The 11,305-nt window shown below is 46.3% G+C and overlaps 1 long non-coding RNA gene across 1 annotated transcript; it reads left to right on the top strand.

Moving 5' to 3' along the window:
* Positions 1-304: 304 nt before the first annotated feature.
* LOC146206119 (uncharacterized) lies at positions 305-10,849 on the top strand. The gene is made up of 3 exons (XR_014704348.1): positions 305-443; positions 7,373-7,807; positions 9,610-10,849. It is a non-coding gene; the product is annotated as an uncharacterized LOC146206119 (long non-coding RNA).
* Positions 10,850-11,305: the final 456 nt, after the last annotated feature.

The following is an 11,305-nucleotide window of genomic DNA, read 5'->3' as shown; positions in this document are numbered from 1 at the left end:
TGCTTCGACAGTGCATTTCACGCGATTGGCACAAAAGTTTTGTTCATTACTACAGAACTTTAGTAGATGCATGGACTGCTATATTATTTATTGCAGTTGAATTTGGCCTTTGCGTCATTACATTTATATTGTATTGTGTGCTGTCACTTGCACAGCCTTTCAGTTCAATATGTGCTATGCTTTTCATTTTAGGACTCAGTGGTGCTCATGGCAGTTGTGGACAGCCATTGCAAGTACATCCTCATCGATGTGGGCGCAGAAGGCCGGCTTAGTGATGGCGGAACGTTAAAGAAAAGTGACTTTGGTCGTGACCTGAATGATGGCATTCTCGACATCCCCAGGCTTGGGAAACTGCCCAGGTCACGAACAGTTGCACCGTATGGTTTCGTCGGTGACGTGGCATTCCAGCTGCGCACGGACTTCATGCGGCCATACCCTTTAAGGTGCCTAAATGACCAGAAGCGGATCTTCAATTACAGATTGAGCAGAGCACGGTATATAATAGAGAGTTTTAGAATAGGGGGCCCCAAGCTTTGGGGCCCCCAAGGAGCTTGGGGCGTCGAAATGCGCATGCGCATAGGGTGCCTCGATGCGCGCGCCCCCGCTTAGGGTGAGGTCACCCTTTGAACCACTCGACGCCGCCTCAAACTGTTTTCGCGCGCTCCCTCCGCCATTGTGTTGCCCGCGCCGACCTCGCCGCTCTGCTGTCGTGCGGGCGTCACTGCTAAGTGCCTGCGTTCGCGCGGCTTTCATCGCCGTGCAATGCCTGGATGTTGTGTTCCTCAATGCTCCAACCATGCGAGAAATGGTTGGAGGATGTTTCATTTTCCCAGAGACCCGAAAAGAAGGCTTCTGTGGCTGGTCCGGATCAAGCGTGACAAGTGGCAACCGACGAGCTCCTCATGTGTCTGTAGTGTAAGTGCCGCATGTTGGTTCAGTGCTGTTTTTGTTGCGATTTACCGCTTTTGCGTTTAGCCAGCTAAGTGTAGTACAAGATTTGTATTGGTCAGATGTCATTTTCGCACTATTCGTCTTGCTCGGCGTAAATAAAAAGGCACGCTTCCGCGCCGAACCGGTCATTGTCTGCTGCTTGCCTGTTTGCATCCGAAATTGCATGACACAATGTTTAAGCTCGTGAATGCGTACCAAACGTGCTTTCGCCGCTTCTGCTCATTAAAAAATAATTGCCTTTACGAGGCGCTTGTCAGAGAACCGCGGCCGGCACGAATCAAGGCACAGAGCACGACCACAAGCGAGGGCACATAAGCTGTGGCAATTACTCTGCATCTGGGTCGTCTAGGAGCCAACATGAATTCATTTACTTACGATTTTTTGAGTTTTTGACACGTATGCTGCGTTGGGTAGCTTGCGCTGCCTGTTAGCCCTATGCTTCGCCCAACGACACCGCACTAATTCAGTGAATGAGATAAACAGTATATGTTGTTATGTGCAGATTAAGGAGCTCATTCGATTGATTCGACTGATATATTTGGACTACGCTGTTGTCTTGCGTGCTGTTGTTTTCATTCTCGAGCAGGCAATGTGGGGCTAATTCCAATAACACATTCATCTGCAGGCTCATTTCGAAGACAAGAGCTTCGAACAAAACCGCGCGGACGGTTGGAAAAAACTCAAGCCCAATGCTGTCCCAACGGTGTTCCCATTCAAAGGTCAGATACCTCCTAACCTTGGTGTTTGCTACCATGTTGCTTATCGCCTCGTCGTCTACATTTGAAAATTTTACGTGATGAAGTGGTTGATTTGCATACGTGTTAAATTTTCTGCCGCGTCTTCTATGGACCCTTTTCAAAACTTTGGAGGTCAGCTTCTTGGCACAGCAAAATTCCTTCACCTTGGCCGCCAAACCAGCTTTGGAGTCAGAAAAATGTAGAATGCTGCAAACATATATAGTCTGAACAATGCGGCGTTCCTTTCCTTCGCACGATACGCTGTCGGGATAAAGGGATTAGAACCAGTTTTGCCTAGCCACTCCTTTTTTTGAAGGAGGGTGAAAAACAGCTGCACCTGACGTTTAGGATGGGCCGCCATGGTGAAGAGTCCTTTGCAATGCAGAAAAGCTTACTTCGGAGTTTTGCAAAAGGACCACTATTTTAAATATGTAATGTGCTATTTTTCCTTATTTATATGCTTCCAGAACTTCCTAAAGAGCGAAGACCACCGAGGGACCGAAGTGTGCACATGCCTGCATTATTTAGTGATGACGCTGCCGCACAAGGTTCTTCACCAGAAGTGACAAACGTCCTTCCCTTAAATACGCAAGAAGATCCTCCAGCAGATTCATCGTCAGACGGAGTGATAAATGGGACATTGGTGGCTACAGAAAAAAGCAATGCTAGTGAGCAATTTACTTCGACCACCACGGATGTACGGCCTCAAGAAACTGCAGTGGCTCGTGCGACCCAACCCTTTGATTCTGGGGCAGCAGAGCTTTGGAAGAAGATAGCAGATCTCACAGCAGCCAATAATAAGCTGAAACAACACCACAGAGAATCTAAGAACACTGTAAAAAAACTACAGAAGCAGAATCGTAAGCTGCAGAAAGAGGCAGCTAATTTCTCACGAAATACGAAGTTTTTAAATGAAGACCAAATTCGTGCCCTTTCTCGGAACAACAATCGTGGCAATTCATGGTCAGCGCAAACAGTAAAGCAAGGCCTAAAAATTAAATTTGCGTGTGGAACCACTGGGTATGAAACGCTCAGAAAGATTGGCTACCCTCTCCCATCAAGCAGAACGTTAGCAAGAAGAATTGAGATCCTGAAGTTTCTGCCAGGTATCCTGCATGAAGTGATCGACGTAATGAGGTCCAAAGCAGAGGGAATGGAGGATGTGGAAAAAGACTGCGTTCTCTTTCTAGATGAAATGGAGATAGCACCCGGATTTGAACTCGACCGTGGAGAAGACGTGCTTTTGGGAGGAACGACCTTGCCCTCGAAGCCTGAAGAGGCAGCCAACCATGCTTTGGTCTTTATGCTAGGTGGGGTAAACCAAAGATGGAAGCAAGTGATAGCCTATGAATTTACTGGTAGGCACGTGGACGGCTCTGTACTCAAGACATATGTCCTGGAAATAGTTCAGATATGCAGCCAGATTTCTCTAAGAGTACGGGTAGTCACCTGTGACATGGGTGCAGCGAACCGCGCTATGTGGAGAGAATTTGGCTTTTCGAGTCACCGCCATTCAACAACTTCGTGCTCAATACCCCACCCAACCCTAGATGGGAAGGAACTTTTTTTCATCTCTGACCCAGCACATGTCCTTAAGAACCTGAAAGGACAGCTTCTAAGCTCTAAAGTTTTCACACTGAGTGATGATACAGTAAGCGAGAACGGATTGCCTTCCTCGAAGGTGAAACTAGAGCATGTACAGGCCGTCTTGGATTATGATGCTGCCAATGAACTTAAGGTAGCACCAAATTTATCAGAAAACCACATTAGTGGTGGACACTTCACCAAGATGAAAGTTGGAGTCGCTGTCCAGCTCTTCCGCGAAGCCCCGCCAGCTATTCGGTTCCTAATAAAAGAAGGAGTGATTGAGCCAGAGGCCGAAACAACAGCGTGGTTTATGGACCTCGTTTCTAGGTGGTACGCCCTTATGTCAGCGCGTCATCCCACCATGGCGCTAAGCCGCAGAAACATGACTAAATATCATGCCGCCTTAGACACACTGCGTATGGCAATAGACACGATCAGAGAACTCAAAATGGGCACTGGATCTCAGTGGAAGCCATCGCAAGCAGGGGTCCTAATTGCAACAACGGCTGTCCTTCGCCTTCAAGATGTGCTTCTTGGCAGTGAAGGGTATGAATTCCTTCTCACGAGCAGGCTGTTGCAAGACTGCCTAGAAAACCTTTTTTCTGTGGTGCGGCTCATGAAGCCAGTGCCCACTGCGTACGACTTGAAGTGCGCACTTCGACTCATCAGCGTCAGCCACTTTCTTCACACTCCTAGGTCGACAAGTTACGAGCTTGACGACCGGGAATACCTTGTCGATCTGCTTGCACACGCCAAGAAGGAAGGTACAGAAAACGAAATCGATGAAATCAATGATTCGGAAATCCTGTTCATTGAAGAGCTCACGTCAACCGAGTGCCGTATCTTGTTTTACCTTGGCGGTTTTATTTTGAAAGGAATTCTAAAATGCATAACTTGTGCGCAGTGCAAGGCTGCTCTCCTTGGCAACCCTGACGATGAGTATGCTTCCCTCACTGCACTCAAGGAGTACGTCAGGGATGGACAAAACCTCGTATATCCTAGCAGGGATGTAATGAAAACATTGAAAAACTATGAAGAGCATTTTACCGCCGTCAATTCATGGTGTACCGGCACATTTTTCACCATGAAGTCGCCACTTCGTTCTTTGATCGCATATCTTGAACAGATAGACAAGCCCCTTGTGAAGACTTGCATGGCTCACAAAGAGCGAATAAGAAAAATGTTGACTGCTGCGTATGCCAGAGTGAGGCTCCGAATTCATCTTCGCCAAATTCCGAGCCCTCATTCTAGTGGCCACGGAAGCAAAACTTGTGCTGGAGTCAGCCTTGCGTAACCAAGCCGGAATATGAAGTTCCGCGAAAGTTTTGCTTCGAAACCTGAATTCTGCACCTATGTATATATGCAATCACAACTGTTTCGTCAATTACAGTCATCTATTTAACATAGATGTCTACTTTGAAAAAGTGCAATAATGGTCGCGTTCCCATAAGCAGAAATATTGGTAACTTTATTGTGTGTTTTCATAACCACTGAATAAACGATTTCATGTTTGCTTGGGTAACAGTTTTTGTTTTCATCCAGGTATACCAAGACGAACAGGCGAGTGCTTATATTTTATTACCGTTGCTGATAATCGTTTTTTTTTTTCAGAACGTGCGAAACCAAGACGCTGTGTCATTGACCGCGTCTGCTCAGTTTTCTTACCCATCCATTGCAGTCACCTGTATTGGGACATTCATAGCTACAAATTTAATAAAGAACGCCAAAGAAGCTTGGGCAGAAATCACCCGATGTGTTCCAGCAGTTCTAATAAACTTAGTAGTTTGAAATTAACTACAAAACAAGTGAACAGAATTAAATGCTTTCAATTGAGGGAGATGTGATCTAAAATAAATGTTCAACCCCCCCCCCTCCTCCACGCAGTGGATTGTGGCATTTTTCAAGCGTTTTGTTCTCGACATTAAACATGCGCAGGAATGATAACACCAACAGGGCTGCCAATGCCCGTGGTGGTATGCAGAATACGCCTTGTCATAACCGTCATCGAGATTTAACTGAAAAGCGGCTCAAAACTTTTTATTTCATGATCCTCTGCTTAGTAACGGTTCCTTTCATCGGAATCTATCGCAAACCTCGGTAAATAAACGTTTTCAGGATTTTTTTTCCTTCTGCTTCTCTAGGAGTATGGTCGCTTCACTCGAGTAAGCGACCTGACGACGCAAATTTATGTTGGGACGGGTTGCTGTTTCCACGCACCAAAGGGTTCAGTGCATAAGAGATAGGTTTTGAACTCTAGCGATAGATTCTAGGAGAGCTTCACTGACATATTTGGCGCATATCTTGCATACCCGCTTTCATTGTTACTGTCGACGCCTTGATGTTGGCTGCTTGTCCTGTTTTTAAAAGCACAAGGCAGGCTCTCCAACAAAATTAAGTATTATATTCTCATGTAAAACAAAAGCGCACCAGAATATTCCTTATTTTTCTTACTTTAAGCGCCCGCGGCAAGCCAGAAGCGAGCAGACCTCCCCCCACGAGAACGAAACCTGTATGCCGCGGGCGCGAGAATGGCGGCCGCCGTAGCAGACGACGCAGCTGTCCTCACCCTGAGCGGAGGCGCGGGCATCGAGGCACCCTACATGCGCAGAACGTAAGGCGCGCTTGGGGTCTTGGGTTAACGCTTGGGGCGGCCCCTATTTTTCCAAAATAGCGTTCGCCCCAAGCCGCCGTTGGGTCGCTTGGGTTACGGCAACATGGCGGCGCTCGGCCAAGCGGCGGCCGCTCGCCTCGGCACACATTCGTCGTCACCGCTCCATGGTGTTACGCGTTCATGGAAAACGAAAGGCCAACGAAGCTTATGCTATGTCTTATGATGCCCGCACAACCAAATTTTAGCGATAAAACGCGCTATATTTTCAGATTGCTTCCGGATTTACCGAGCTGTTAGGCTTAGCGAGTTCGCCTCCTTTGGTTGCCATGGGGACCAGACGGCGGAAAGCGCGGAAGGTTCAAATGAGGTTTCCCGGTCTCGGCCTGGATTGACTATTGGCCGATTTCGTCTTGTCTGACGAAAACGGTTTATATAACCGGTAGTCTTAAGATAGTTTTTGCACAATAATAGTACTTTTTGATGAATAATATAACGTTGTTTGCTTTTATATATTAAAATGCTTTTCCTTGGCTACCGTCGTGGCGCTGCAATCGACGAACGTAAGCCCGGCTCCGCTGCGTCGGGAAAACCCCTATTCTAAAACTCGCGGCTCGGCTAGCACGTTGCGCTGCCGCGCGCTATTTCCTTGGGGGCCCCAAGCCTTGCGTCCCCCTATTCTAAAACTCCCTATTAGCATTGTTTGATCTAACTTTATAAAGCGTAATTGTAATCAGGTTATATATAGAAAGAGGCGTAATTTGGAAATTTCTTACTTTATCCCAAATTGAAATGAGATATTTTTCAATAGTCTCCATGGTTAGTTCCGAAGCATCTGTGCAAAAGTAATTGGGTTCATTATTGTAAAAACCAGTGCCCTCCAGCATCTTCCAGTATTAAGCCAGTATGTTTTTCACACTGCTTTTGGCTGGGGACGCTGGAAATCTGACGGTGATAGAAAATGCTGGCAAAGTAGCGTGCATGTGCTGGAGCCACATTTGTCCTAGTATCATTTTGGAAATGGTCAGAATGTAGGAAACTGGAGGCCTAGACATATGTAAAATGAAAACTTTGGTCTCGGTAAGCATTGTTTGAACTCCTTGCACACCTGGATAGAGAATGAAGACAGCTTCTTCTTTCGAGAGTTTAGTTGGGAGAGTTGGACTTTCATAAGAAACCACAGGCTTCAAACAAGACCTTCACATTAGTGAGCACGCCCTTGCACCGGCCAAGTTGAAACATCAGAACAAAAGCTAGGAGAAGAACAGCCTTTCTTTATGGTATAGCACCAGGATGCTGGCACAAGTGGTGCTGGCTCTCGCTATAGGGTTTGAAGCCAGAAGTTCGAATAAATGCATTTTCATAGTATCATATTCCCTTGACTGTATCCGTATACCCCTGTCTGCATGCATTTAAATATATGTTTGCTGAACATGGCAAGCTTTTCACTTTACTATGGGCTGAAATGGTCTTTTTTTTTTTTTTTCAGAAGGTGCGCTGAAAATGCTTTCGGCATAACTGCGACCAGGTGGCGAGTACTACTGCGGACTATCCCACTGCGCCCCGAGAATGTTGACTATGTTGTCAAAGCCGCTTGTGTCTTGCACAACTTCCTAACTGTGAGAAATCCTCGGGCGGACGCGTTCACAGACAGAGAGGACGCATTTGGGAACGTTGTGGAAGGACACTGGCGGCAAGGCATCCAAGGGGCATTGGGGGATGGTTCGCAGCCCCGGTACTTCTCACTTGCTCCAACACACGCCAGAAACCACCATTCTGATGCCGCTACAGCTAGAGATTTGTTTGCTGCCTACTTCTACAGCGCTGTTGGCGAAGTCTCCTGGCAGTGGCAGCAACCAGGAGTCTCGATGGATGCTGCATTGAGACGAGTGCCAAACCAGTAGCCTCATGCGTGCTAGCAAAGGTAACATATGCTTAAGCATATAAAGATGTGCTGCTCTAACTTGTGCCTTCTGCTTACAGGCTTTGCTATTTGGGAACTCAGGTTTGGTGGTTCAGTCGAGCCCACTTTGTTCTGGTTACAAAGTATGGCCACACAAAAGTTAACAGTCATGGCACTGTTTCCTATAGCAATATCTCTGTTTACTACAATGATTTCTTTTTGCATTATTGCGAACAGCAGACAACACCAACTACTGGAGCCAGCAGTAAGGGGAAAAGCTGGAGGTTCTAGTGAAAATTCGAGCATCCACAGCAGACTGCACACCATGCACATATCATTTCGCGCGAGGCTCTTCAACACCTTAAGATTAGTCGAATTATGCTTACTGACGTGGAGAAAAGAGCCCGCATATCTTTTTCTTTTTTTTTTTTTTTTGCTATAGGCAACCTGCAATGAAGTTTGCTGTGTCGATCGCCACGCCGTAACACATATCCTAGCGAGAAGAGCAAATACCTCTGAGGCGGCTTTTTAGCTTTTTAGGGCATTTTCACGCCACCTGCATGAGCTTACAGGATCATCTAGCACGCTCTGTCGAAGCTTTGCGTGACGTGTGTCAGATAATTAGGATACATCCAAAGCGCCTGGGCCCTTATCTGTCAAACGCGTATCTATAATACTGCTGAACGTGCTCGGTCATTTATCGTGAACCAAGTGGCTAACAGCAGCATTTTTGAGTCACGCTGCAGGACAATTACAGCGCTACCTATGCAGTGCAGGTTCCCTATATGCAGTACCTATTTCTCTGTGACAAAAATGTTGGCTAGCTTTGTGTACAGCAAGCAAAGCTGACAGGCTATGGCTTTTCTCTAAACCAGGTAACAAGTTCCTGCCAGGCTTAAGTGTTTGAATCTTCATGTACCTTTCCTTTTTCACAAACCTGATCGTAGCAAGGGTATTTCCTTGCCACTTGAATATTGTGTTGTCTCTATTGCAATAAGCTGACAGGAAGTGAAGTAGCAGGAATCCATGAGCATAGTAGGGTCAAATTTTTGATCAGGACAGAAAAGCCTTGGGTTGATGAAGTTTGTATGCATGCATGGCTAAAAAAAAGCAATCAATGCTCCGCATGAAAAAGATGGGCAGGATGAGAATTTCCATCCAATGGGGATTTATTGATTTAGAGTATGCTCTTTGTTTTCATGCCAAGTCTATTACAAGAAAAGGAGGAAATTATTCTTGGAAATTAACATTGCTGTTACGTTAGAACTGTTACGGGCACACTGGGGCTAGCTATTTTAACTGTGTACACATATTTAGCATGCTACTTGCATGGTCAGTTGTTTTGTATCATGGCGTTCCTGCAAGCTTGTCTGGGGATTTTAATGCATGTATGCTTCTTCAAACACCTGTAATTTTTTTAGCCATATTAGTGCTGCCTTTGTACTACATGCACTAGAGATAATTGATTCTTTTCTCAGAAACAAAGCAGCTATTCGTGCTTTCTTCATATTCTGTGCATCAGATGAAAAGTCAGTTAAATGTTCAAGCAAGACCCATTCACTCATATGTGGGAATGCATATCAATATGCCCATCTTTTATTGGGACAGGTCCTGGAAAAGTTCCAGGATCCTTATTTGCATGCGGGTTTGCTCAGCCGCCGGTAGCCTTTTTAATCTTTTCGCTACAGATAGAGAGAAAAGGTCGCATTCATCATGCTCTTTGCTTATTGTGTGGAGTGCGTCTGTAAGTTTCCCAACATGGCTGGCTAACGTGGCATCGTCAGCCTTATTTGTGTGTTTTTTACGCCTTTTTTCTTGTGTAGGCACTGGCTGGGGCATAAGAACTTCCCGCACTGGCGAGTGCTGCTGTGGAGAAGCATGCTGAGACAAGGCATCCAAATCCCAGTCTTCAAAAGGGTCCACTTCTTCAACTTCTACAGTGTTGGTGCTGTGTTGATGCCCTTCACTGCACTCTAGCACTACACTGGCCTCTGGAACAACACTGGCGCTCAGCATTATGTGCGCCTCGGACACCGAGGTTGATGCGCTGCTGGAGCCAGCTTCTTTGCTCATTTGCCGAGGCTTGTAGTTGCCTGAAGTCCTGCATATATCAAAGGAGCAAACATTAAACATGTATATAACGCATGAACTTGCATAATACATGTCACTGCTTGTAAAAATGTTTTCTGTACATCTCGCAAACTTTTGCCAGTCACTTGTTACCGGTCGCTTAGGACCATTGCACCTGAACTTACTTCCATCCTGTACGCTGTTTTTCTGTATATGTTTTCCTGTATATCCTTGCCATTTTTGCATCTTTTTTTTTTTTTCACAGACTCATACACATTATTAAGTTTATATTGCTTCATGACCCAGTTTACATGGCTTTCTCATATGTGAACAAAACCCTTTTACCTTTTTGAAACCGTGTCATTCCGTTGTAATGCTTCTGTGGCTGCCATTGTACGGACTAAATTGAATGCCTTTCCACAATCCCCAAAAAGTCAAATTTAGTATATGACAAACTGTAATATATTCGTTTCTTCTTTCCACAGTGCATTGCTGTGTCCTAAGTTTTAGCTCAATACAAGTGTTGATAGCATCAGTGCAGTGCTTTGTCTTTCATTCTTTTGCCTCTATTTTTCTGATGGCACTCTAGGAACTGTAATAAATGGAAGCCTTATAGCTGGTTACCCATCCTTGGAACTTAAGTCATTGAGTTAATAATAAAAGGTACTCTACTGTTGCCACTCCTCTCTTCTGGTTACTAGCGGAGCTTATATGCTGTCGTAGAGCCAATTTCCAGCCTTTCTGTTTGGCTTGACAGATCTGCAAGGCCTATGATGTGCAACATATCAGGGAAGGCACTTATTTCAGTGCCATGCTATCATTTCTTTACATTTGCAGTAATAAACTTTGTGGGAAGGCACATACCACCGCTCCTTCCCCTCCTGGCTACGACGCGGCGGCGAGAGTGAGGCGCGGCCTCTCCTCTCCACATCACGTGACAGCCTCCTTCCCCCTCTCTCCCTCGACTGCTGTGGCGAGGGAGGCGTGCGCTTTGTGTGGGTGTGGTGGTGTGCCACCTCTACAGAGCGGACCGGACGGGCGAGCAGTGCGGACGCGTCCGGAAAAGAGAGACTGGAACCAGGTGAACTGAATTGCTTGATCGCGCGTGCGCGACTGAAGAAAACCATTAAACCGGTTACCCTTTGGTCCTCGGTGTTCGTGTTGTTCTTGGGGGCCACCACTGTGGTCTGAGCTAGCGGAGCGTTGTTTGCTCTGAGAACGGAGCCGCAGCCCTGTAGAGAAGCCCACATTTTGGCGCACCAACGTGGGTCCTTGTTGGGGTTCCAGCGGGGAAAGCTAGCTCTGTATGAACAACATGACCAGCCCGCGCTATGGGCTGTCTGACCTAATGATGTTGGCCGACGTCTGCGGCCAAGCTCGGGAGATCTCGAGCATTAGCCATTTGGCTACATCAAATCCAACCGCCGATGCCATGTTGGGAGGTCAATG

The sequence above is a fragment of the Amblyomma maculatum genome, chromosome 1 (assembly GCF_055883805.1).
Source record: "Amblyomma maculatum isolate TAMU_Amacu chromosome 1, ASM5588380v1, whole genome shotgun sequence".
NCBI lineage: Eukaryota > Metazoa > Arthropoda > Arachnida > Ixodida > Ixodidae > Amblyomma > Amblyomma maculatum.
This window is presented reverse-complemented; position numbering and strand designations above follow the sequence as displayed.